This window comes from Microcebus murinus, chromosome 1, assembly GCF_040939455.1.
Source record: "Microcebus murinus isolate Inina chromosome 1, M.murinus_Inina_mat1.0, whole genome shotgun sequence".
Classification (NCBI taxonomy): Eukaryota; Metazoa; Chordata; class Mammalia; order Primates; family Cheirogaleidae; genus Microcebus; species Microcebus murinus.
In genome coordinates, this window is record NC_134104.1 from 128,283,036 (window position 1) to 128,309,469 (window position 26,434).

The window sequence follows — 26,434 nt, forward strand, 5'->3', positions numbered from 1 at the left end:
CATACTAGTACTGAGCCAGAATCTATGAGTACAGAGATATACACAATGCACTCAAGGAAGTTGTCATTAAATGGAAGCTAAAGTTCTTTGCTTGTGGATTTCATACATATACACTCACTGGGGTCTTGGGTAGATATAGAGAAATGGGCTGCTTCTCTACCCAGTGGTTAGATTCTACACTACCACAGAAAATACAGACAACTTTCCATATTCAAATCCGTTTTCTTGTCTGCTTAGCAAAATTTCTGTCTCTTTCTAAAGAAAAAAGCAATGAATACAAATTATCTACTGTGCTATTACATTTGATGAAAGCCCATTTTCCCTACAAGATTGTGTTTGTTTCCACCTTAATCAGCCTCCACATTATAAGGATGCTCCTTCTTAATGGCTTTAACCTCTGTTCCTTCCCATTTGTGTCTTTAAATTAAGCTGGCTTTGGTCACCACACCAAATTGCGGTCCTAACGGCCTCTGTGTATCCCCTGGCTCCCCGAGACTCTCTCCCAGTTGCCTAATCTATGATTCCTCATTCCTCTTCTTTCTGTTTCCTTGAGTCACTGCTTATTTTCCAGCACACCTCATCTTTCACTTGGGCCTTCTCTTCTAGCCCTCTTACATGACCTCCCGCTTTAAATTCACTCTCCCAGCTCTGACCTAACTAATGCCTTCATGTTGCAAGAATTGTTCAGACTCCTGCCTTGGCGTCTCGTGGGGCTTCTCAGCTGAGCCTGGACCCTACCATCATGAGTTGGGAAAGGGGATGAAGGGATGCATTCAACTCTTAATCCCTAACCCAAGGCTGCATAGCTTCATTTTGAAGAGTAATAGAAGTTTCATAACTGGCCTCTTTGTATTTATTCCTCCAACTCTCAACTTTATTACCTGCCATTTCAAGATGAATAAATCTATGAATGTATTTTGATTATGTTGTTTGCCAATGCTAAATCATGCTCTAAACCTTCAATACATAGCACCACATCCTTTGTGGCTAGGAATGTATAATATTTCATCCTTGCATTTTCCTGGCAGCTACCACAAGACCTTAGTGGAGTGCCTTGCAAACTCTATCCAACAGATGCTAATTCTGCTTGATATTAATATGCATTTTGCATGGAGAACTTTCCATAAGCAAATATGAGAACTTTAGGATTTCCCTGAGCCTTAAATATGCTAATATACTTAAAGTATTCCAAGAGGAAGATAAAGATATGATATTTGACCGGGACCACTTTTTTTTCCATGTTCCTTCCTATCCTATGCTACTACCTTCTACAAAGTTTTTGTTACCAACTTATATACCAGGTCAAAAAAAAGGCACTTATTTCCATACTATCTGTGTTTTGCTAACCACCCGCTTTACTCCTCTATTTTTCACTTTCCCATCTAGCTTCCTCTGGTTAAAAATCTACCCATGGCCGGGCGCTGTGGCTCACGCCTGTAATCCTAGCTCTTGGGAGGCCGAGGCGGGCGGATTGCTCAAGGTCAGGAGTTCAAAACCAGCCTGAGCGAGACCCCGTCTCTACTATAAATAGAAAGAAATTAATTGGCCAACTGATATATATATAAAAAATTAGCCGGGCATGGTGGCACATGCCTGTAGTCCCAGCTACCCGGGAGGCTGAGGCAGAAGGATCACTCGAGCCCAGGAGTTTGAGGTTGCTGTGAGCTAGGCTGACGCCACGGCACTCACTCTAGCCCGGGGAACAAAGTGAGACTCTGTCTCAAAAAAAAAAAAAAAAAAAAAAAAAAAAAAAAAAAAATCTACCCATAATTAACATCCCCAAGAAATATTTTCTTACTTGTAAAGCCTTGGTTCATTACTTAGGTGCATATGATTTCCCTGTATTCTCAAATTCTATAGCACCATTTTTATGGCAAATATCACAATCTGTTGGATATTGTGGCTAAAAGTGGCCACATTTCCATTACCAGTTTTCAATTTTTTTCTTTGGAGAATCCTATAGTATGTTGACTTCTCACCATGAAATAGCTATTCTTCTAGGCATTTTATTCATTTATTAATTCAGTCATTCTTCCATGTTGGGATGGCTTTAATCATCCCAGCTAGATAGCTTCAATCCAGCCATCCATCATATTTAGTGAGTACCAAAGCATGTTCTAGAGTTAAACATTTCAATACAGAAGTGAGGTAGACAAAACACCTTCCCTCATAGATTTACATCCTAGTGAAGAAATACAGATCATAAACATGTAAACAAAGGAATAAATAAGATTATCTGGAGAGTGGTAAGTGATATGTATAAAATAAAACAGAATAATAGCATAGAGAACAACAATAGGGATGAAATGATTACATTAGTTAGCATGATCAGGACATTTTATACATGCTAGCAGTTGAAGTTCTATATGAAGCAAAACAAAGTCCCATATGTTGACTAAGGCCATTTAGATCAAAAGTATTAGAGCAGGGCCAACGTATAGGATTGTACACGTTGTGCATTACAAAACTCCGAAGAAAAGCATTTGTGTCCTTGTTTATATGAATGGTGTCTCTGCCAGTCAGGTTTTACAGAGAAGTAGAACCACTGATAGTGATGTGAAATAAGGGACTTATGACAGAAATTGTGCCTTGAATAATTATAAGAGCTGATAAAGAGTTCCATGGGAAGTCACTACCTCTTTGGTGAAAGTTGGAAGTCACTGTAGGTGATAAGGGATAGTAAGCTAAGAAAAGATTACACAAAGTAGGAGAGAATAAAGACAAGTTAGAAGCCCAAGAACAAAATGGATCCCACAAGGGAAAAATGGATCTTACTGGGACAAGTTAGAACCCATGTCTATGTCTCTTCAGCTCCAACCTGAACGGAGTGGGCAATGAACAGAAAGACCTGGTGCCTTTCATCATGTGGCTGTATAAGCACCTGGGCCAGGTCTTGGAAAGGCTGAAGTAGACGATACAGTGGTAACTGGAGAAGCTGCCGCCTGGCTGCTGCCCATTCCTTCAAGGTGAGTCACAAAATCACTGACAGTACAAGCTGCACCAGTACATGTTGTCCGGTGTAATGACTACTGCTTCCAAATCTTGCAAAAATTTCTCTTTGTGACCAAACTCTAACTTGAATCATTCAAAGAACAGAATTCTTGGCAATAGTTCCTCCAGCTCAGCTAAAATGACAGAGTGGCCCTAACCCTGCACAACCATCCATGGCATTCCTGTATTAGAGGTGGGCGTTCACCTAGACTTTGGGACTCCCAGGGTTGTATGCTTTTGACTACATAGTATTCCCTTTTTCATGGAGGTTGTGTCTCATATTCATTTATCCCCCAGTATATACTACAGAAAGTAAGTGCTTACTAAATTTTTATTGAATAAATAATTCCCAGGTTATTGTATACACCTGACCTGAAAGTGACTCTAGAGAACAAAATGCTTAGATTCTCCCAAGTGCCAAGATTGTATCAATACACATAAGTTAGAAACAATCTTAACTTTGACCAGAGAAAAATAGAGTGATCTCTTTCATTGAAATACTATGCTTTTAGGAGAACAAGGCTAAGAGCCTTATTTCTAAACATAAGGAATTGTGTTCTGGCATTACTAGACCTGCATTACCCAGGGACAGAAGCATCAGCATCAACCTGGGAATTTGTTAGAAATCAAGGTCTACCAAATCAGAAATTCTGCATTTGAACAAGGTCATCGGGTAATTCTGATGTTTGAGGGTCATTAATTTAGAGATGTTGAATTATCGGGCAAGTGAATAAAAGGAGAAGCTTAAGTGGATCCCATTTGGTGAATCTGTAAGTTTGCTGAATCAGAGGAATGGTATGAGGAACCCTTCCCTGAGTTGCAACTTCAGTCAATTCAGGACAGCTGTGCAAAAATGGAAATGGCAGCAAGCAGCCACTGGGAGCAAGCGCATCATGAAGTTTCAGATAAGAAACAGTCACTCGGCAGCAACGCAGGGCACTTCTCCAGTGGTTTCTGGCAGCACCTTGCCTGCACATGCTCATGGTTGGTAGGTCATTGGTTGCTTGTTACTTGGGCAAGCTCTGGGTAAACTAATGAATTACATCAAGGGTTCCTGCCCTTTTAGTCAATCCTGCAATTTGTTATAAATGATGACACAACCACACTGCTCTCTCTAGCTCATGTCTCTTCATACCTCTCCTTAGAAACTTTCTTGTGCACCCAAAGGAGAGTCAGTCCCTGTAGGATCGACCTTGGAAAGGCCTAGAGATAACTTGATTCAGGTTAGAGCTAGCATACTCCACTGCCTTACTTCCATCTGCCTGCAGCTGCTTCTTAACGCAGTCTTAATCACACTAGCTCCAGACTTCTGCTTCATTTCCTCTTCACAGCCACACACTTCTCTCTCTAACTATGATATTATGATAGGATAATATTTTGAAATGCTAATCACTGTAGAGGTTTTTTTATACCCTTTATTTCCTTATTGCTTCTCTGTCCCTGTGTTCCAAGTTGAAGCCCTAATTCTCCATGGCTTTTCTGTTGCACCATCCTAAGACTTTAGGGGAACTTAGTGGATATGTCAAATAGCTAAAGGATGGAAGAATGAAGACTAAGCTACAGACCAGATGTCTTAGAAAAAACACAAAGAGGGAAAATATTTCCTCTTGGCTGAGAGTTAAAGACTCAAATGGGAAGAGAAAGGGAAGACTGGGACAGAACTTTCATGTAATCCTGATGGAGAAGAAGGATTTCAAAAAGAAAATGGTTTATCAGTTATGTCTAGGCCTATGGGAGCAGGGGAAGCCTTGCAGAAGGATTTCAGGTGCCAAACCTGAATCAGAAAGGGCAGAGAGCTTCTGGGACAGTGGAGGCCTCAGCAGTCACTCTGTAGACAAATGACCCACAGCTAGCTCCATAGCACCTGCTCCAAACACCTGATGCTCCTTAGGTGGAACATGGAAAGTGGCTAAGATTCTTTTTTCCTCTAAACCTGTGGAATGAGTTGATTTGAAGCAAAGATAGCAGTATTTCTTTCAGATCGAAGTATGTGAACTAAATTATTGCCACCCATGGTCCAAAATGGAGAGAAAGGTACCAGGGTGTGCAGGAAAAGAGATACAGAATCAGAGACCTTGAGAGGAACAAAGGGCTTCATTTGAGAGACAAAGCCAGAGATCCCTAGATCTTACCCACCAACCTTTCCTTCCAATCTCCTTCTAGGAATCTCCATATGCAGAACCTACCTGAAGCCAGAGGTCTTGGGAGCTCAGTTGATACAGTTTATGAAGTCAGCCTTTTCAGGCAGAGGGCAGGATGGAAAAAGGTAGAGACTGGATCTAGAGGATAAACAGGCTAGAAATGGTGTCGCAGAGAAGGCGATGGATGCCCGAACATTCTGAAGGATCCATAGGAGTCTACCAGGTACATAATGGAAGGAATTAACTTAGGTTCACTTTCCAAGTTGTTTTTTTTGTTGGTGAACTTCTGCCATTTTCTGAGTACATTTCCACTTATTAGAATATGATGTAAGAGAATTTTCAGCCAGAGACATTGAATTTCTTAAGATAGTTAATATATCAATATCTGGTCACCTGCTGTTATGCGGTGAATTATGTCTCTCAAAAAGATATGGAAGTCCTAACCCCAGAACCTGTGAATTTGACTTTATTTATAAATAAGATCTTTGTAGATGATCAAATTAAGATGAAGTCAGTAGGGTGGTTCCTCATCCAATGTGGCTCACATCCTTACACAAAGAGGAAATTTGGGCATAGAGGCAGACACACACACAGCAAGGACACCAGATAAAGATAAAGGTGGAGATTGAGGTGATATATCTAGAAGAAAAGGAAAGCCAAGATTTCCAGCAAACAACCAGAAGCTAGGCTAAAGGCATGGAACAGATTCTCTCTCACAGCCCTCAGAAGGAACCAGCCCTGCTGACCTCTACACGTTGACTCCTGGCCTCCAAAACTGAGAGACACTAAATTTCTTTTGTTTAAGCCATGCAGTCTGTGGGACTTTGCTATGGCACTAATGTACCTGTCACCAACATGTCCTCTTAACCTCTACCATTTTTTTACTCTGCTACAAATCACTTATATCTATGATGGGAAAACCGCCCGTCTTTATACAAAACGATGTAAATGATCAGGTCAAATGTCATATTTAATAAGATTATGTCTCCAACAGAGGTCAATTTACCATGAAATCAATGAAATGTAAGCTTTGAGACTCCTTGATTATATCAGCCCCTTTTGAGGCCTAATATCTGATTTTATATTCTTAATTTGAACTCTTTTTCCAAAGAGGATACCCCAGGATTTAAGCTTTGGACTCCACAAAACATGTGTCCACCCTTTATTCTGTTGTCTTAACTTCCAATCCCAGCTAACAATTCAACACAGTTGTATGTATCTTTATATCCTAATTCCCTGCTAACATGCTTTCAAATTCATTGTCCTTATAAGCTAAACCGTTAAAAATAAACTCAAAGGAAGGAATAACAAACAAAAAGAACAAACAACTTTGAGAGTCCTTGAACATAGAACGTCCTAGGCCCAGTGGGATTCCAAAATGAGGACAAGGAGGCTTCTCTAGTCTGTGCCAAATGGTAGTTTTTATTTTTAATTTTTAATTTTTTTTTTTTTTTTTTTTTTGCCTGAGGATTCCTGTTTCAGGTGAATTACCTCAGGGAGAAAGCCCATTTCCGATACTCCTAATCTCCCACTATTTTTTCCAGGTTGTGAAACCTCAATTGCTTTGGAGAGAAGACGGATTAAAATTAAAATTACATTCATTAGCATATCTAAATGGAAGCATCCTGCCTTACAGTATGTACTCATTAAGAGTGAGCATCAACAGCATTCCAGAATCTGCCTCATTAATTAGATGGTGGAATCACGCACATCCCCAGTATTTTTATACAGGACAGGAGGAGCCTGGGAGTTACAACCCGACCTGGCCATGGCTCTAGGGGTTTTCTGTATCTCTAATTTATATACCCCCCCCACAATGCGGGCACTGCTCCCATCTGTCACGAAAATAACCATCTTCAGGTTTCACAAGTATGTACTCAAACTTAAATCCTATTTTAGAAGAAGAAGAACAGATATCTCTCAAGTAACTCCACATGGAGTTGAGCAAGGTGGCTGGGGTACTGCCGAGATCACCTCAGAAAAAAGAAACCCCATTTTATTTTTTCCTTTTGCCATGGACAGCAACATCCTGGCGCTTTTCCAAGCCATGCTGACTAATGTACGTGACCGTAGAGTTCACATACGCCTCCTGATACTCCTCTTTGCAAACATCATGCATGACTTCTCCCTGGTACTCCTCAATCCTCATGCTTCCATATGGATGGCACTATCCGAAAAGCACTCTAGGTCCCTCTCCAATCCTGTGCTCATTCCTACCACAGGGGAGATGAACTCATCTGATTGGTGAGTATGGGAGAAGAAATTGGGAGTTCTTAGGGCAGGGCCTTCCTTCCTCTGTCTTTAGAATCTACTTAGCTGTGGAAGGTACCTGTTCTGTCTGCTCTCTGCCATGCAGTCAGTACCCCTTGGTTATGGAAGACTGATCTTCTCAGCTATACCTATGACAAGGTGTATAGATCTGTTTTGGATCATCCTCCCAAATGGGCTGCCAACAACTCCTTCTCTTCCTGCACATGTTTGCCTATCCTCTCATCAAGAAGTGGATCCTATTTCTCCACCCCTTAAATTCAGTTTGGCCTTCTGATTTATTTACACTGATGAATTACCATGGAAATGATGCTTTCTGAGTTGTAGGTCTAGTCCTTCAATGGCCTAGCAGCTTCCCGTTTTCCTCCTCTGGAATCTAGTTACTGTGTTGTATGGAAGCCCAGGCTGTCCTGCCAGAGAGAAAGGGGATGTGGAGAGAAAGCACCACAAGAAGTGAAGGGGCCACCTGGAGGACAACCAAAGGGCCACTGCCAACTCTCAGCACTAAGGCTCCAGACATGTGAGATAGCCCTCCTGGGCTCTCCAGCCCAGCCTGCCTGCCACCCGAATGCAGCCAGCACGAGTGACTCCAAACACCACCACATGGAGCAGAACTGTCCAGTCAACCCACAGAATCACCAGAAGTACTAACACTCTACATTTTGGGATTTGTTACACACCCAAAATAGCTCTTTTTTTTTTTTTTTTTTTTTTTTTTTGGTAAATTTATGTAATTTCAGAGGTGAAGAATCAGCAAACCCACTTGGGCACACACTTAAATCATATTCTCCAAATAGCTTTATGAGTAATGAAGATGATATTTTTAATATCCATCTTCTACTCTGGGTCTGCTTATCCGTTGAGTCAGAACTCTGGAGAGGATGGAAAGAGACGTTGAGCAGCTATGACTCCCCAACTGGAAAATACCTTTTTAATCTACATAAAGACCTGCGTGTCTTCTAAGAGTCAGCCAAAATGTCACCTCCCAGAGATCTTACTTGATTCAGATCCCTCCTGTGTGTTTCCAGAGCACAACTTCATCACAGCACAGATTTTCACTTTGTGTCTCACATCAGTCCACACTCATTGAAGTCAGGGGATATGTTTTGACACCACCTTCGCAGGCAAGCCTAATAAAACGTTTTCTTTAGTAAATGCTTCTCGAATGTAAGACTTGAGACACTTTATCTGGTTTGCTTCAGTAAACAGTATGAAGCTGCTTCTTTGCCCCAATCTTTATTTTTCTAAAAAAGTTTTTTTTCCCCAATGTTTTGGTCTACTGTTTGGTGATGTGGAAGAAGCACTAGCTTTGGACCAAGATGGATTGGGTTTCCGACTTATTGCTGGTAGTTTTGCTTATGTGGCTTTGGGAAACTACTTACCATTTCTAGGCTTTAATCTCTTCATTATAACTTAGGAATAATTATTGATTGACTTCCTGTGATGAATTTTTTAAAGGTTTTATTGAGATATAATTCATATGCTGTACAATTTACTCATAAATGTTTACAATCACTACAATCTAGTTCTGGAATATTCCCATCAACCCAATACCTGTTAGCAGTCACTCCTTTCCCCATTCTTCATAACCCAGAGAAACCACTTATCTACCTTTTCTGTCTATAGAATTATCTATCCTGGAAATTTTATAAAAATGGGGTCATATGGTATGTGATGTGTTGTGAACAAATTTTTTCATTTAACATAATGTTCTCAAGGTTCATCATGTTGTAGCATGTATTAGTACTTCGTTCCTTTTTATTGCTGAATGGTATTTCATTATATAGCTATACCACATTTTTTTTGTTCATTTATCAGTTGATGGACATTTGGGTTGTTTCTACTTTTGGCTATTATAAATAATGCTTCTATGAACATTTGTGTGCAAGTTTTTGCATGTATGTATGTTTCAATTTCTCTTAAGAGTGGAATTACAATGTATGAGTGTTCCGATTTCTCCATATCTACCTCAACACTTGTTATTGTCTGCCTTTTTCATTTTAGTCATCCTAATGGATGTGAAGTGACACAGGCATACTCCAAGATATTGTGGGTTAGGTTCCAGACCACTGCAATTGAGTCACAAAATACTTTTTTTTCCCAGTGCATATAAAAGTTATGTTTATATTATCCTGAAGTCTATAAAGTATGCAATAGCATTATATCTAATCTTTACACTTGAACACTTAGAGGCCATTGTAGGTATATTAATTGGCTTAATTTCGGTATTGTTGTGTCTCAGGGAATAGGGAAGCCTAAACAGAAGGAGAGAGATGACGAATGCTATGTTAACAGAGCAATCAGAACATACACGACATGTGTCGATTAATTTTGCCATTGTATATGAGTACAATTCATGGTGCCCCAAAATAATTATAATAGCAACATCAAAGATGACTGATCACAGATAACCAAAACAGATATAATGATAATGAAAAAGTTTGAAATATTGCAAGAATTACCAAAATGTGACACAGAGACATGAAATGAGTACACACTGTTGGGGAAATGGCACTGATAGACTTGCTGGACAGTGTTGCCACAAACCTAATGCATTTTTTAACAAAATGTACTATCTGTGAAGCTCTATAAAGTGAAGCACAGTAAAACAAGAAAAGTACGTCTGTATCTCATTGTGGTTTTGATTTGTATTTCTCTAATGAAAAATTATGTTGAACATCTTTTCATGTGCTTATTTATTGTACACATTTTTTTGAGAAATGTCTATTTATATCTGTTGCCCATTTTATAAATTAGGTTGTCTTTCTATTGGTGAGTTGTAAGATTTCTTTCTTTTTTCTAAATACAATTCTCCTATTAGATAAATGACTCACAAACATTTCTTCCTATTCTGTAAAATATCTTTGTACTTTCTTGATATTACCCTTTGAAGAAGAAAAGTTTTTAATTTTGATAAAATCCAATTTTTTTGGTTTCCTCTTGGCCACTTTTGTTTTTGGTGTTGTATCTAAGAAGGCTTTTCCTAACCCAATTTCACAAAAATTTATTTCTCTGTTTCCTAAGAGTTTTATGGTTTTAGCTCTTACAATCCATTTTGAATTCATTTTATGTATGGCGTGAGGAAATGGTCCACCTTCATTTTTTTTGCATATGTATGTACAATTGTCTTAGCACCATTATCATTTAAGATTATCATTTCCTCATTGAATTATCTTAACACCCTTGTAAAAAATCAAATAACTACAAATATAAGGGATTTATTTCTGGACCCTCAATTTTGTTCCATTATCAAACTCTATTTCGGATTTATACTGACATAGTTCCTGTGAAATATAAAAACTTTACTCCCACATAGCTTTATTCTCTTCTTTACTTTTTGTGCTATAATTGCTATACATATTATGTAAATATGTTGTAAGCACAATACATTATTAAAATTGTGTTTTTTAAAGAAGCTGAGGGGAGAAAGAACAAGTACATATTTGAAGAGTTTGTCATGTTAACCTTCTTATTTATCTTTTTTCTTCCCTTCATTTATTCCTGTGGGTTTTAGTTATCATTTGGTGCTATTTTCATACTTTAGTACAGACAGGTTCCTGCTCACCTTCTTTATACTGCTATGATCAAGTATTCTACTATTCTATTCATTATAGGCCCAACATACAATTGAATACATATTGTTTTATGCTACAACATTATCTTTACTGCCATTCTTTGTTTTTTAATGTCTGAAGAACTTTCTTTAGTATTTTTTGTAAAGCAGGTCTGCCACAGATTCTCCCCATTTTTATTTATCTTGTAATGCGTTTGTTTCACTTTCATTTTTGAACGATAAATTTGCTGAATATAAGATTCTTATATTGATTCTTGGTTGTTTTTTTAACTTTGTATCTTAAATTGCCTTTTGGAATCCATTGTCTCTGATCAGAAGCCAACTATTAATCTTTGGCCATCACCTTTACACGATGAGTCATTTTCCTCTTACCCTTTTCAAGATTTTCTCCTTGTTTTGTTTGGTCTTTCAACATTTTAACTATAATGCATATAGATATGTATTTATTTATGTTTATCCTACTTGGAGTTTCTTAAATTTCTAGGATGTGCAGATTAATGTTTTTCAACAGTTTGGGGAAGATTTTAGCCCTTTCTACTTCAAATATTTTTATTTTTACTTTCTCTCTCTCCTGTCCTATGGGTGTTACCCTTAAGCTTGTATTAGTGTACTTAATAGTGTCTCATATTTCTCTGAGGCTCTGCTCATTTTTATTTTTTCTTTTTTTCCCTCTGTATTCTTCAGCTTGCATAACCTCTATTGATCTATCTTTAGGTTCTCTAATTCTTTTTTTGCTGGCTCCAATCTATTGTTGAGTCCCTCTAGTGATTTATCATTTTGCTTATTTTACTATCCAACTCTACAATTTCCATTTGATTCTTTTTTAAAAAAAAATATTTTTATCTCTTTATCAATGTTCTCTACTTGATGAGACACTGTTATCTCATCAAGGTATGATAAATCATACATTTCTTTTATTCTTTAAGCATAGTTTCCTTTAGTTCTTTGAACATGTCATAATGGCTACTTTGATGTCTTTGTTAAATCTGACATATGGCTGCTCTCCCAGGCAGTTTCTATTGCCTGCTTTCTTTCCTGTGTATGGGTCATGGTTTCCTGTTTATTTATATGTCTCATAATTGTTCATGGAAAACAAAATATTTTAGATAATATTTTGTAGAGACTCTGGTTATTGACTCCCCTGCTCCAGGAGTTGTTATTGTGTTTGCTTAACCTTTTGTTTATTTGTTTAGTAACTTAGATGAGCTAATTCTGTAGAGTCTATTTCTCCCACAGTGTGTAGCCTTGTGTGTTGCTCCTCACAGGTGCAGTCTTAGGAAAGTGCAGAGTCACCCTGATGATTCCTACTCCCTGCTACCTGTAGGGATGACAGTGGTTTTAGCCAAGCTAACTTTGATTGTCACTTTGCCTGATTTCCCTGCTAAGCTTCTGGCTGGACTGCTTGTATTGGGATCACACCTAGCTGTTACTATACACCAGTTGTTAGCTTATTGCTCTATTGTTTTCAACAATTTCCCGGGCCATAAATTGCTCCATTGTCTGATGAGTTAAACACAGATTTTTCTGCAGAAATATTCTTTGTGGCCTGTTTTTGAGGCTTTCCCAGACTCCTGGAGTGTTCTTCTTAGCTAACTCTTTTATTGGTTCTCTCTATTAAGCTTCTGGCCGGTCTCCATTTCACTTGTTGCTATCGTTTAAGGTATAAGACTCCTTTTAATTTCTCATCACCAAATAACTTCCACCACCATGAGTGGGGTCAGTGGGAGAGGGAAGGGAAATATTTGGTGTGGTTCAGATGCCACAGAATCTTACTGCTTTTGCCAAAATTTTGTAACTTTTCTTGAACAAATGTTTTTCCATTTTTTGTATTCCTTTGGGATAATTTCCAGCGATTTTATTTGATTTTTTTTTCTTGAAACAACTTTCACAGGTTAAGTTGTTTCGCTGAGGAGAACATCTGCAGAGCTCCTCACACTGTCATTCTGACTCAGTAATAGATTTATGTTTAGCTATTAAAAGTTCAATGATTTTCCAAAGTCTTGTTCAGAATTGGAATATTGCGTGTCTTTTAAATCTTAATGCAAATGTAGTGATTTCTTTTTCTTCCTATGTGTGCTTTGTTGGGATCAAGAATATAAAATCTCCAAAGACCACGAACAAAGACGACCAATAAAAAACTGGGGGAATATCCAGGGACATATAGAGAAAGAATATGATTATTGTTGCAAAAATGAAGATGCAATTTGTATTGCTACGGTAAACCACAAAAAACAAACTCTGTGGTCCAGTCTAAACCTGAGATATACTTTTAAAAAATTAGTCCAACATTTAATTTGAAATACAACTTAAATACTTTTATGTCTTTCATAAATATAGAGGGAGGACATCATTTGATATCATATTTTTTAGTTCTTGTATCTGGATAATTCTTTCTTTTACATAAGTTAGGTGCTAAGTCTTCCTCTATTTTCTCTTTAAGCTTACTGAATTTTCTGCCTCCCCACCCCCCCACTCACCGACAATCCATTGGTTTTGTCTTCACTTTGTTTTGCTATTTGGATCTGTTTATTTTTCTTCTGCCACTAACCCTCTGTTTTTTTTCTAATGTCAATCACTCAAGCAATAATCAGTGACTTGTTTTTCTCTTCCTCAATTCTTTTCACAGTTCTCTACAAGAAAAACTCAGGATCCAAGCTGGCAGACACAGATTTCTCCTTAATAGTGTGGGGAGAGAAGAGGTTTTTCAATACTTAAAAATTAATTTTTTGTTTTCTATTCATTAGGGGAAAAAAAGATTGCCAATGTTGAAATCCTTCTGGAGTGGTAAAAATGGAAATCATGGAACAGTGGGCTGACACCCTCATGTAGAATCTTGCCAAAAAACATTATCCTTGTTTTAACCTTTCTCACTTATTCTGTTCTTAGCCATTTTGAAAAATAAAGGCATTTTAGCAGACACTTCAATAATCCTATTTAGTAAAAATTAAATAAAGAGAATAAAAACCACTTCTTTACTAGATGCTCAATAAATGTGAATTTTCTTTGCCTTCTTTGCCCACTACTGGGCAATAGAGCCTATGCATGCCAAGAACCGGGAAGGTGCCACACTCCCTTCTGTGGCTTCTACTGCTTCCTTTGGATTTTCCTGAACATATGAAAATATGCCTAGAATGCTGGCAATGATTTTCTAGGATTTAGCAGTTGAAAAAAGAATCCTCTGACAGTGGCTTAGGGTTATTCACTAACATATTTACTGTACAGATGTACATTGGTAGATTTCAAGCAAGAACTGATGCAGTGTTCTACATTTGCATTAATTAACACAACACTGGCAAGTGACACCGTGCATAATTTTAAAAATATTTTTAACTCACTATTGTTTATGTCGACCTCTTGAAAATATAAAATGGAAATATTTTCCTTACCAAAATAGTTTTTCTTCTGCTTTTATGAGCATTCAGATTTTTCATTGGAGGGTTTATCTTGTTGTTTTTTTTTCCTCATAAAGTTAAAAATTAAATGTAAAGAATGATAGATAATTAGATAGATAAATAGACAGATTTATTCTGAGGCTCTGACACACTATGCTTATATTATATAATATACTGGAGTCTAGAAATAAGCACACTTGGCCTGAGGAATTAGAAATGTATATAGAATAGCATCTACCAAGAGAATGATTTTAGACTCTACATGGCTATGAAAATATTCTGCCATCTGCAGACATGTTATACACTAGCATCACCAATGCTACCATCATCACCATCACCACCACCACTATCCTGAACCCCTCTCTCCTGTCAAAAAAAAAAAAAAAAAAAAGGTCACTGTGTAAAGAGAACTAAGGGAAGCCCTCTTGTCAAATACATAGTCTATATCTACCTAGCTCATTTAAGGTGGAGCAGTAGCAAATATCTGGTTAAATTTGATCAATGGAGGCAATCAAATATACATCATTTACATGTCTGAAGAATCCTGGTTGGATTTGATAATTGACACATCTCTACTCTAATACAATATGATGTGCCATGAAATTTTTCCATACATTTCTCCCCATATATCTTGATAAAATGCTGGAAAGTTTATAAAAAGATGTTTGGGTTAAAATGATATATTTTACATGTATGTGGCTAGAAGGTGAAGATAATAGCAAGGAAGGAATATGAATCTGGGATAGATGGAATGGAAGAGGCAGGTGCTGTGACAAATTTAAAAGACTGGGAAATGAAAAAAACCATAAGAATAGAGCAGCAATTCACTGACCAGGAGGATCTAGAAGGCTATAGAAATGATCGCATTCATCAAGTTAAGCATCACCTTCAAATTTGCATGCTACTGTAGAACAGCAAAGAGAACCTAAAGGGATGCAAGTGAGCATGGAACAAAACTTCCTGTTTTGTGACAACTTTGGGAATTTAGGCTGTTTTACCTCATATGTGCATAGATACCCTAAGTTGTAAGGGAGTTTTCTAAGAAATATTTCACCAAGTACTAATTCTGCAGGACATAAATAGTTGCTTAACCAAAAAACTTAAATTATCAAATAAGTTAGTGAAACCCTTAAATGTAATTTTCTGCAGCACATCCCAGGGTCTTGTGGTCAGTAAATTTTCAAAAAAGTATTGGGAAGTAATAGTGCACCAAGCTTTTTGGCCAGGAACCTTTTTTTCATGGAGTTTCTCATAGGATAAAAGAGGAGAAGGAGAAGGGTACGCACTTTTATGGTGGGTGCAGGGCGCACCACTTGAAGACTGAACACGCCTGTAGCTCTGGCAGAGTGGGGTGGGAAGGGGGGCAGGGGCAAAATATGTAACCCTAACAATATTTGTACTCACAGAATTTGGGAAAAAATAAATAAATAAATAAAAATTTTTTTAAAAAAGAGCAGTGTTCTAAGTGATAAGGCCTGAAAAGGGAGTGCTCATTGAGCTACAGTATTCCAGTGTTTTAAATGTGTGAAAGCAGAATAGTGGAGTAGGTTGCTCAGCATTAAGAAGGAAAAGAAAGACCAAAGAATACATTATAAACATTCTGTCAAATGGGAATGAATTAAAACACTGATCAGATACTGTCATTACTGAGGGCAATATACATGTGCAGCTTTTTCTTTCAGACTTCTTCCATAGAAGAAGCAACCTTGTCACATAGCAGGGGTAACTTTAAGGATTATAGAATGCTTAAGGGCTTTTCTTAGGTGGACATCTTACTTAGCCACTGTCATTCATTCATTCAAAAATTAAATGAACACTTTCTTTTTTTGCACCTGTATATATATTTTCACAGGGTCAATCTATGAATTTAAGAGTGGCAGATCCTTGTGGTGCACAAAGCCACATCCATCTAGCTACTTGAGTTCAGAGAAACTTGAACTTTAAATTCTCTACAACATATACATTTTGGGGGATGCAAGTCAATCCATAAAATTCCACCCTCTGCCCAACTCCCCCCCAAAACAATGCATGTCCTTCTCACATGCAAGATACATTCATCCCATCCCAGCATCCTCCAGAGTTTAACCCATCCTAGAATAAACCCTAAGTCTAAAATCTCATCTAATCACATCTAAATCAAGTATAGGTGAGGCTCAAGGTATGCTTCATCCTGGGGCAAAATTCCTCTCCATCTGTGAACCTGTACAGCCAGTCCATAAGTTATCTACTTCTAAAATTCAATGTTGGGATGGATATAAGTTGGTCATCCTCATTCCAAAATGGAAAAAAGTCAGAATTTTAAAAGGGTTCATGGGTCCCAAGCAAGTCTGAAACCTAGGAGAGTAAATTCCATTAGAGTCTGAGGCTTGAGAACAATCTTCACTGGTTCAATGCTCTGTCCTACAGACCAACCAGAGCAGTGGCCCTACCCCCTCACCGTGGGTAGTGGCTCTGCCTCCTTGTGTTTCCATGGTGGCTCTTTCTCTACAGCTGAGGGTGACAGAGCTCTGTCTCTGAAACAGAGGAGGAGCAGCCCTTGAACAACCCTTGGGGTCATTATTTTTTCATCTTGTCCCATCTCTATTCCTTTCCATACAGGCTGGCAGTGTTTTTGCTGGTATAAAATTCTCAAAAACTTTGTTGGCCTCCTGTGCAATTCACAGGGGTCCAAGGCATCAGAAAAAAGAACCCTCTACAGATTATTCCTGGATAACTGCATCTCTATTTCTGGCTTCTGCTGAGATGGTTGATTGGATTCATGAGTCATGCACCTAATTTCTTTAGCAAACGGTTGCCTAGCCATATCCCTGGCATTCCCTCCAATGCAAGCTTTCTCATTTCTGCAATATGGAGAGCCTGAGAATGTTCCAAATCTTCAAGTGCTGGTTCCTTTTTGCTTAATAATATCTTCTTTAATTTATCACTATCCTCTCATATTTTACTATAAGCACCAAGGAGAAACCAGGCCACAGCTCAAACTATTTTCTTAGAAACCTCCTCAGTTAAATATCCAAGTTCATTATTTATACGTTCTGCTTTCCATAAACATCAGAATACAATTCAGCCAAGTTCTCTGTCATTTTATAACAAGGCTCTCCTGTCATCCAGTTTTCAATAACATGTTCCTCATTTCTATCTGAGACCTCACCAGAAGTACTTTTAAAGTTCATATTTGTGCCAACGATGTCTTCAAAGCAGTCTGAGCTTTTTCTATCATGTACTTCAAAACTCTTCCAATTTCTTTCCCTTATCCAATTCCATAGGTGCTTCCCCATTTTTAAGTATAATACTTGTTACTACAACACCCCTTTCCCAGTACAGAAATCTGTATTAGTTTGCTAGGGCTGCTGTAACAAAGTACCCCAAACTGGGTGGCTTAAAAAACAGAAAATTATTGTCTAAGAGTACTGGAGGCTAGAAGTCCAAAAGTAAGGTGTTGGCAGGGTTGATTCCTTCTGAGGGATGCGAGGGAAGAATCTGTTCCAGGCCTCTCTCCTTGGCGTATAGATGGCTATTTTCATGTTCAAATGGCATGCTCCCTGTATTTGTTCTCGTGTCCACATTTTCCTGTTTTGTAAAGAGGTGACCAATCAGTCTATTAGGAGCCCATTACTCCAGTATGACCCTATATTAACTTAACTAATTATATCTGCAATGACTTTATTTCCAAATAAGGTCACATTGCGAGGTATTGGTGCTAAGAATTTCAATATGTGAATTTTGTGGGAGACACACAGAAAATTCCACCAATAACAGTGTTGATGACTGAAACTCTTGTGATGATCACCAAATAATTTGGGCTGCCCTGTTCCTGGATACATGGCAGGATTGTAGTTCTAGACCTTTTTTTTTTTTTTTTTTTTTTTTTTTTTTTTTTTTTTTGAGACAGAGTCTTGTTCTGTTGCCTGGGCTAGAGAGTTGTGGCATCAGCCTGGCTTATAGCAACCTCAAACTCCTGGGCTCAAGCAATCCTTCTGCTTCAGCCTCCCGAGTATCTGGGTACAGGCATATGTCAATATGCCCAGCTAATTTTTCCTATATATATATTATTTTAGTAGTCCAGCTAATTTCTATTTTTTAGTAAGGAAGGGGTCTCGGCTCTTGCTCAGGTTGGTCTCGAACTCCTGACCTTGAGCAATCCACACTCCTTGGCCTCCCAGAGTTCTAGGATTATAGGCATGAGCCACCATGCCTGGCCTAGCCCACTTTTGAATGGATGAGACTCCATGACTAGCTCCAGCCTGTGAGTTTTGAGCAGGTTTGTGTCATTCCTGGACTGAGCATGTAAATTATCAGTGCACATCACTCAAGAGCTCTTTTTTCCTCCTTTTTTCCAACAATGTCCAAGATGATGGCTACTTAGCTGCTTGGGTTCCTGAGTAACTATTATGAGCAGAGGCCCTCTGCCCACATATGGTTGGTATTTGGGGTGAGTGGGAAATACACCTTGTTAGTTGTAAACCACTGAGATTTCTGTTATTTGTTACTGCAGTGTATGTAACTGGTCAATCCTGACTAATGAAAACTCTTTACATTTTATCATGACCAGTACAGTGCAGAATAGGTGCTTATTTAAATCAATAAATATTTTTGGAGTGCCTACGACAGGTGAGACACTATTGAGCGTTGCTAAAACAAAGATGAACAAATGCTCTCTTGGCCCTCAAAGAACTCACAGAATAATGGGAGAGTGAGAGCCGGCAAATGGGACCCAGCATAGTTGGTCCTGTGATAAAGGAAAACACACGGGACAGCAGAATGACCTGATCCAGGAAATGTCATGTAGTGGTAGGGAGTGAAAAGGCACTGGGCAGCCACTTAATACTCTAATGACATCTATTGATGGGTTAGCTAGAAAGGAGAAGGCAAAAACACCATGAATAGTCAAAGAAGTGTTGGGGAAAAAAATGTCTGAGTACGGATGGAGGAGAGGGTATGCGGAGGAGAGAGTGAGAGACGAGGCTAAAGCCAGAGCCATGTGTTTGGATTTTATCCCAAAGGAAATGGGGAATCACTTAAAGGTTCTAAATTGAAGAGGAGGAATACAACAGCTTTTTAGTGTAGCTAGATCACACTGGGTGTGTAGCAGTTATTTTGTGCCCTGCACCGTATCCCCTCAGCCTGCTGGCTTTTAATGCAGCCAGGACTCCAGTTCACTGTGTTTCTCTCAGTATAATACCTCAAGCACACACAGCCGTGTTCCTTCACTTTTCTGCCTCACAGTCTTTCCTATCTGTGCCAAGGAAAGCACAGACAGGAAGCACAAGGGCATTACCACCCGGAGGGTAACTTTGAACCTGTAGGAGACAGCAGTTGGCTGAGAAATGTCCCATGCTCTTACCCTTTGGAGGGACAACTCCTAGGTACATATGCTACACGGTTCTTCAGAGGATATCCCTGCAGCATTGGGTCCCACTGCCCACAGTGGTATCCCACTCAATAGCACACCCTTTACTGGTTTTCCCTCCTTGCCTGTCTTGCTTTCCCCACAGCATTATTATAAGCTTCTGGGACCATCTCCCAATAAATACTTGTAATCAAATGTGCATTTTAGTCTCTACTTTCTGGGGAATCCAAATTAAGATAAATCACAATCTCAAGGATATGTTAAAGGTTTTATCTTAAGGTAAAATGGTAAAATCACGACTCTCGCACAACACAAAATGATCACATGTCAAAGATTTTATTTGATTTGTTAATTAATGATGAAGCCAGTAAGATGTCATAATTAGTTCAAAAGAAAATTTAAAAACCACTCAATCAAGAGTACTGAAATACATTTACAGATACACTTGTCCCTCGGCATCCATGAGCCAAGGGTTCCATGACCCTTATGGATTCCAAAGTCCACAAAAATGCTCATGACCTTTATATAAAATGACCTTTATATAAAAGTATTTGTATGTATACTTTAAATCATCTCTAGATCATTTATGATACCTAATACAATGTAAATGCTATGTGAATAGTTGTGCTGTATTGTTTAGGGAATAATGACAAGTAAAAATGTCTGTATATGTTCAGTACAGATGCAACCATCTATTTTTTTCCTGAATATTTTTTATACATAATTGGTTGAATCCATGGTTGGGTGAAGGAACTCACAGACAGAAAGAGATGACTGTAGATGTAAAACTGGCTTTTTTTTTTTTTAAGAAGGAAGAGGTTAATTATTCACCAATTCATTTGCATGTGTGTGTACTGTATCCATTTGTATTGCTACCGGTTATCTACAATTTACAGAGTTGTAAATAGGTCAGAGGATGGAAGGCAGAAATAACCTGGGAGGGTGCCAGACAGGACACTCAACAACTTATTTGTTTGGTGCATTTCAAAATCTTTCACAACTTTCTCTTACAGATAAAAGTAAAGAAGATCAGTAGAGAAACCGTGTTAGCAGAGGTACAACATGCACATGACAAATAATGAGCGCCTCAACTGATTAGGAGGAGAAATTAACTAAAGGTACTTCTGGAAGATAGAAAAAAAAGCACTTGTCAACTGATTGAATGTGGGAGAAATGTGTGGTGAAGGATTGAGAATTCAGTTCGATCTGATCCTCATAAACAATCTCATAAATGTGAGGTAGATGAGGGCAATTGAATACTGCCATTTGTTGAACTGAATTGAATAAATGGAAAATCATAGCAGTAGAAAAAAGGCTGAAAACATCAGGGTGTGGGGAGCAGCCATCAGTCACCAAATTTGGTACCACAAACATCTTACTGCTTTCATCTAGGGTGACGAGGATGAAGTGGGAAGCTGTGTAGCTTGGTAGTGAAGAGCAGGGGCCACAGAGTAAATCAAATAAGAGTTGAATCATAGTTTACCACTTCCTGGCTATGTGCTGTTGGGAAGTTGCACAGCCATTTCAAGGTGCAGGAGCACCATTGTTTTTCAAAGTCGATGTGAGCATTCACTGACCTATTGTTTGTAAAGATCTTACTTTGCTGCCAAGCACACCTTGTAGTAGCTACTACTGTTTAATCAGATTAAGAGGAGCATTTTGCACTCTGCCTTTAAGCATCAAAGGTTTGAAATTGTACTGCTGCATGATTAACAATATTAAGCCCTCTATGTGAATTTCACCATCTAGTAAACCAGGCCACAGTTATAACCTACATTACCTTGGTCTTTGAATGTGTTTACTTTTCATTAGCTAAATTGGATTTATATGAAGTTAACATTTACCTGAAAATAGAAGGACCCATCAACAAGATGCCTAGCCACTGCCACCAGCGACCAATGAGAAGTTACTAACATTTTAAAATTTAAGCTGAAACTTTAGTGGTAAGCTGACTTATGCAGTCATTCCTGATAATATTCCCCTTTCCCCATATATTATGACAGTTTTGTACTGGGAGAAGATTAGATGTGATGAAAGGACTGTGAAGAATAATGTAAAGGGAAAGGATTTCTTGGTACCTTTACGTGCCTTGTTGAAAAATGAATGCCTTTGAGGTTTAGACTTTTGCATTGTTGGTGTATAAATCTCTTTCTTTGCAAGGAAAACAAAATCTTCCCACCTATTGCAAGTCAAACTCACCTTTGTCTTCTTTTAAAAATTGTGAAATGTGATGATTCTAGAAAAGAAGTTTCTGGAATTGGTGGCATAGATGCTGCTGCTGCTGCTGCTGGTGTCGTTAACTATGGCAGAGGATTATTATAACATGTATATATATGAACACTTTTCACTCACCCATTTCTAGGTGCTGTTCTTTTAATCAAGGGACATTTGCATTCGTCTGGTATTTTGTAAAGTCCCAGGTATTCTTAAGTGGGATGGTAGGAGCAGAATAAACCTGAGAGCAAAAGAAAACAAGAGAGTGGGGAGAATGACAGGTCTCAACAGAAAACATAATTTCTCATTTACTGAGTGGACACTCTGGTCTCAGAGTAGGTGACGGCACTAGAGTAGCTTCCAAGCATGGGGACTCCCATTCTCACCAAAGCATCTTATGACCTGACTATGACCCAGAAACAGTAAAACCCTTGGACTGCAAGGTTTCAGAGAAGCTGGGATAAGCAATAACCATTTACCAGCAATGACAGAAGAATTTTCCCAGTGCTTTAGTGCTGGGGAGATCTGAGGATCTTCAGGTACAACTTTGTGTGTGTGTGTGTGTGTGTGTGTGTGTGTGTGTGTGTTTGGTGGAACCCCAGCAACAACTCAAGTAGATTTTTTAACTTGTTTACATAAAATAGAGAAGTGTGACATTTCTTGGATTCTTGAGGTTTGGCCTAACAGTCAAGAAAACATATAATAATGATGGTGATGATAACAAAAAAAAAAAAAAAAAGAAGCGATATGATGAGTTTCAGAGGCTATTTATCTCAGGAAAATTTCACATTCTTACAACAACCCCAAGATAGACACCATACATACATAACAGGAACTGAGGAAGTTTAAGTAAGTTGTTCATAGCAGAGAAGCAAAGGAGTTATATAGTCAGGACTAAAGTGGGGGTCTGTTTGACCATACAGGTCCTCTTTTAAGCCCTGGAGCAGAGATTTTCACACCTATCATCAAAGCTGGCTTTCTGGGGCAGACAAACCAGACAGCTGGCATTGCAGAGGGAAAGTGAAAGCTGAGGAAAGATACCCCTTAAAGAAAGTGTTTCCCCTAGAGGCTTATGATTTTGGGTAATAAAGATATTCATGGGGAAGAAGAGTGTGAAGTGCTTTCTTCTAATTAGCACAATTCAAATGGAGGTGGACACCTCCAGGGATAAAGATCAGGTTTTTGCATCTAAGCAGAGAGATCATGGCTAGAGTGGGGTGGAGTGAGGGAGGTCAGGGCAGGGAGTCGTTCTGAGAAACTGTAGAGGTTGGAGAGGTGGCTGGAGTGAGGAATCAGAAGAAAAGCAGGGCCCTCTCTGTAAACATAGAGAAGGGAGACCGAGAATTGCCTGCCCACTTCATGGTGTTCAAAAAGCTGACTTTGTCCTTTAACCGCCTTGAAATGTCCTGGTGCCTCAGGCAGCCTGACAATTTGCCAAACTAAAGTTTGGACAAGGTGACAACATCTTGACAGAACATGGGAGCTGGAAGGAATCTTAGGATCCTCTTGTCTAGTGGTTTGCCAAGTTGTTCTAGGCGAGGAAGCCTTTTTAGCTAATCAAACCCTATCCGGAAGCCAGATGTGCATGAGAGACAAAAACTCTTTTGGTTGAAGCTGGATTGGGAAGCTAGTCTCCTGCCCATTCTTATTCTTTCCTTTACCTTCTCCTTCTAAAGCACAAGTCTGTTTGACCTCAAAGTGTACATGGTGCTAGAAGGGCATAGTTTAAAAAACACTGAGAGTCCCAACGCCTCATTTTAAAGGTGATCAAACCTACTGCTAAAAGGAGAAAGCAGCTGTCCGGAGGCCTTGCCCAACTTCTCTTGATCTCCAGGTCCATAGTTTTGTTTACCTTTTTACTAGGCAGATTTCTATACACTTATATACCTCATATATCTCATGAATCTCTCAGAAATGACAAGTCGATGTTATTAATACTGTAGCAATTCATACAACATCTGTTATGTGCCAGGATATGAGGAACAATTTACCTACATTATTATAACCTCACAACCAAATTAGGAACTACATTTTATTCCCATTTTATTGATGGGGAATCTGGAGCGTGAATAAATTTACCAGCTGAAGATTACAAAAGAGGTCAGTTCAGGAGCCAGAATTTGAACACGATCTGTCTAACTCCAAAAACTGTTCATCTTCCCATTGTGCTTCACTTAGATTTTTCATGGAGAATATTTCCTTTTGTGTTCCTGGTTTACCTTCCCCCAAATCTATCTGAATAGAGTACCCTGTAACTCTGAAACTCAATCGATATTAAAACAACAACAACAACAACAAAAATCAACCAAATACACGCCCACACATACATCCACACACAGTGGTCATACAGGTCTATGCAGTATATATAGAAAAATCAATTGAACAGTTTTACTTCCTTAATTGAATTCCCTAGACAAGCCTGTCAAAATAGTTACACAGCTACATGAAACCTCAGCTCCTGCATGTGGATGGACAGTGATCCAAATCCTAGTGGGAGGCAAAGGACAAGACAGAGGTAAAGGGAGGAAAGACACCACCTCTGAAAACATTGCAGTTCTGAGCTCGGAGCTTTCTCCACAGGGGTGCCAAGCAAGATGAGAAACTGACCCTATATGTTCAGTGGGAAAATCAAAAAGTAGGCCAAGTGCACATTAGTTAATATTAAAGTGAGAGTCTCTGGAATTGTTTCTGCAAATCCCTCACTCACTGGTCTAATTAGGGAAAATGGAGGATCCCAATGTATCAGTAATCACACCAGTGGAAAGCATTGGCGTTACATAAATGTTTACCTCAATAATCCTGGCACGGGGTTATGCCTGCCCCCAAGCAGTCTGTGAGGGAGAGCACAGGAGCAACTGCCCGAGGCCAGTGAAGTTGCTCCCAACATAAGAAAATAGAATTTGTCCACTGGTCACTGGTCACTTCTCAGCATAGCATAAAACGATGTGACTCCCACAAATTCCATTTCCAGTTGCTACTTAGCTGGCCGTGTCTCTCCCACATGGAACCCGTCCTCACCCTGGGCAGGGGCGTAGACGTGGAGCAGTGATCATCTATGTCTTCCAGCTAGGCAGCTCCAAGGTGGAGGGGATGGATTGTCCCCTGTCACTTTTTCCTCTTGTTTATATTTAATTGTCTGAAAATACCGCTAGAAACACATGCGATAAATGACTACAGAAAACAGCATCACTCATCATCCAAATACTTTTTGTCCCCAGCTTTGTGCAATAACAATGCATATTTGCATAGCTCTTTACAGTTTACACAACTCATTCACCAGCATCAATTAATTATATTCTCATATGAATACTGCTCAAACAACCAGGGCTTTTTAGCTGGAGATAGAGAAACCAACTCTCAGACAAGTTCAACAGCTTTCCCAAGATCACACAGCTAATGAATTGCGAAGGCAGAGTTAGAACCTCTGGTCTTTGGTCTTTTAATGCAGCTATATTTCCCTCCTCATTCTATTTCTTTTGTCACCATGACATTAATATTGTCTGTCTCCCTGTTAAATTGCATCTTTCCTCATTAATATCCACCTCTCAGCTAATGATAATGTAGTAAAATGTTTTTTCAATCCTCACTGAGAGATTTTCCAATAATTTTTAAATACTCATCAGTAAAACATTTCTACGAAGTTATTAAGTCCTTCACAAGCGTATTAGAGGGCCACTTTACCGGCAGCCAAAAAATGCATTAATACATTCTTGTGTGTGAAGTAGGTTAAAAATAATATGCACACCGGAGATAATGGAAACATGTTGACATTATTAAGGTTATAACACATTTGAAGTTATCTTAATTGTAATATTGAGCAAATTAAAGATTATCAAGTACAGTGTCCCTGAACATCCTAGAGCAGCATCTTTCCCCATTTGACTAATTGCTATGACACTTGAGATCTCAGTGTGATGTTTTCCTCCACATAAGTGCACAAGTGGAGGCCACCGCATCTCTTTAAATAAACAGGCAGATGTGCTTAAATAATAAATTAATTTATCAAGAGAAGTCAGAGTTGCAGCCTTGATCCTTTGGCTCTGCCACAAGCATCCTCTGTCAGTTGAACAAAAGGGAGGTAGCTGCAAGGTTTGCTCCACTGAGCGTATGTGAAAGATAGAGGCTGTTCTTACTGCTTTATCTGTAAGTGAACCCAGGAGAGTGTGGTGCCCCCAACACTGCTGTGATATAGTGCAGGGGTTGGCAGACTTGCTCCCAGATAGTAACTGTATTTTAGGGCTTGTGAATGGGGTGGTCTTAACTCCGCTGAGGAAATGAAAAAGCAGCCAAAGACAATAGGTAAACAAATAGGCGTGGCTGTGTTCTAATTAAAATCTGTTTCCAAAAACAGGTAGTTGCTGGATTTGCCGGATGGACGTGCTGTGGATTGCCCACCCTGCAGCGGTAGCTGGAATGTTGGACTGGGGGTCAGGAGAGAGAGGCTCATCCATCTCTGAAGCAATCATGTTGTGTGACCTCCGAAAGTTCACTTGTGGCCTCCAAGTCT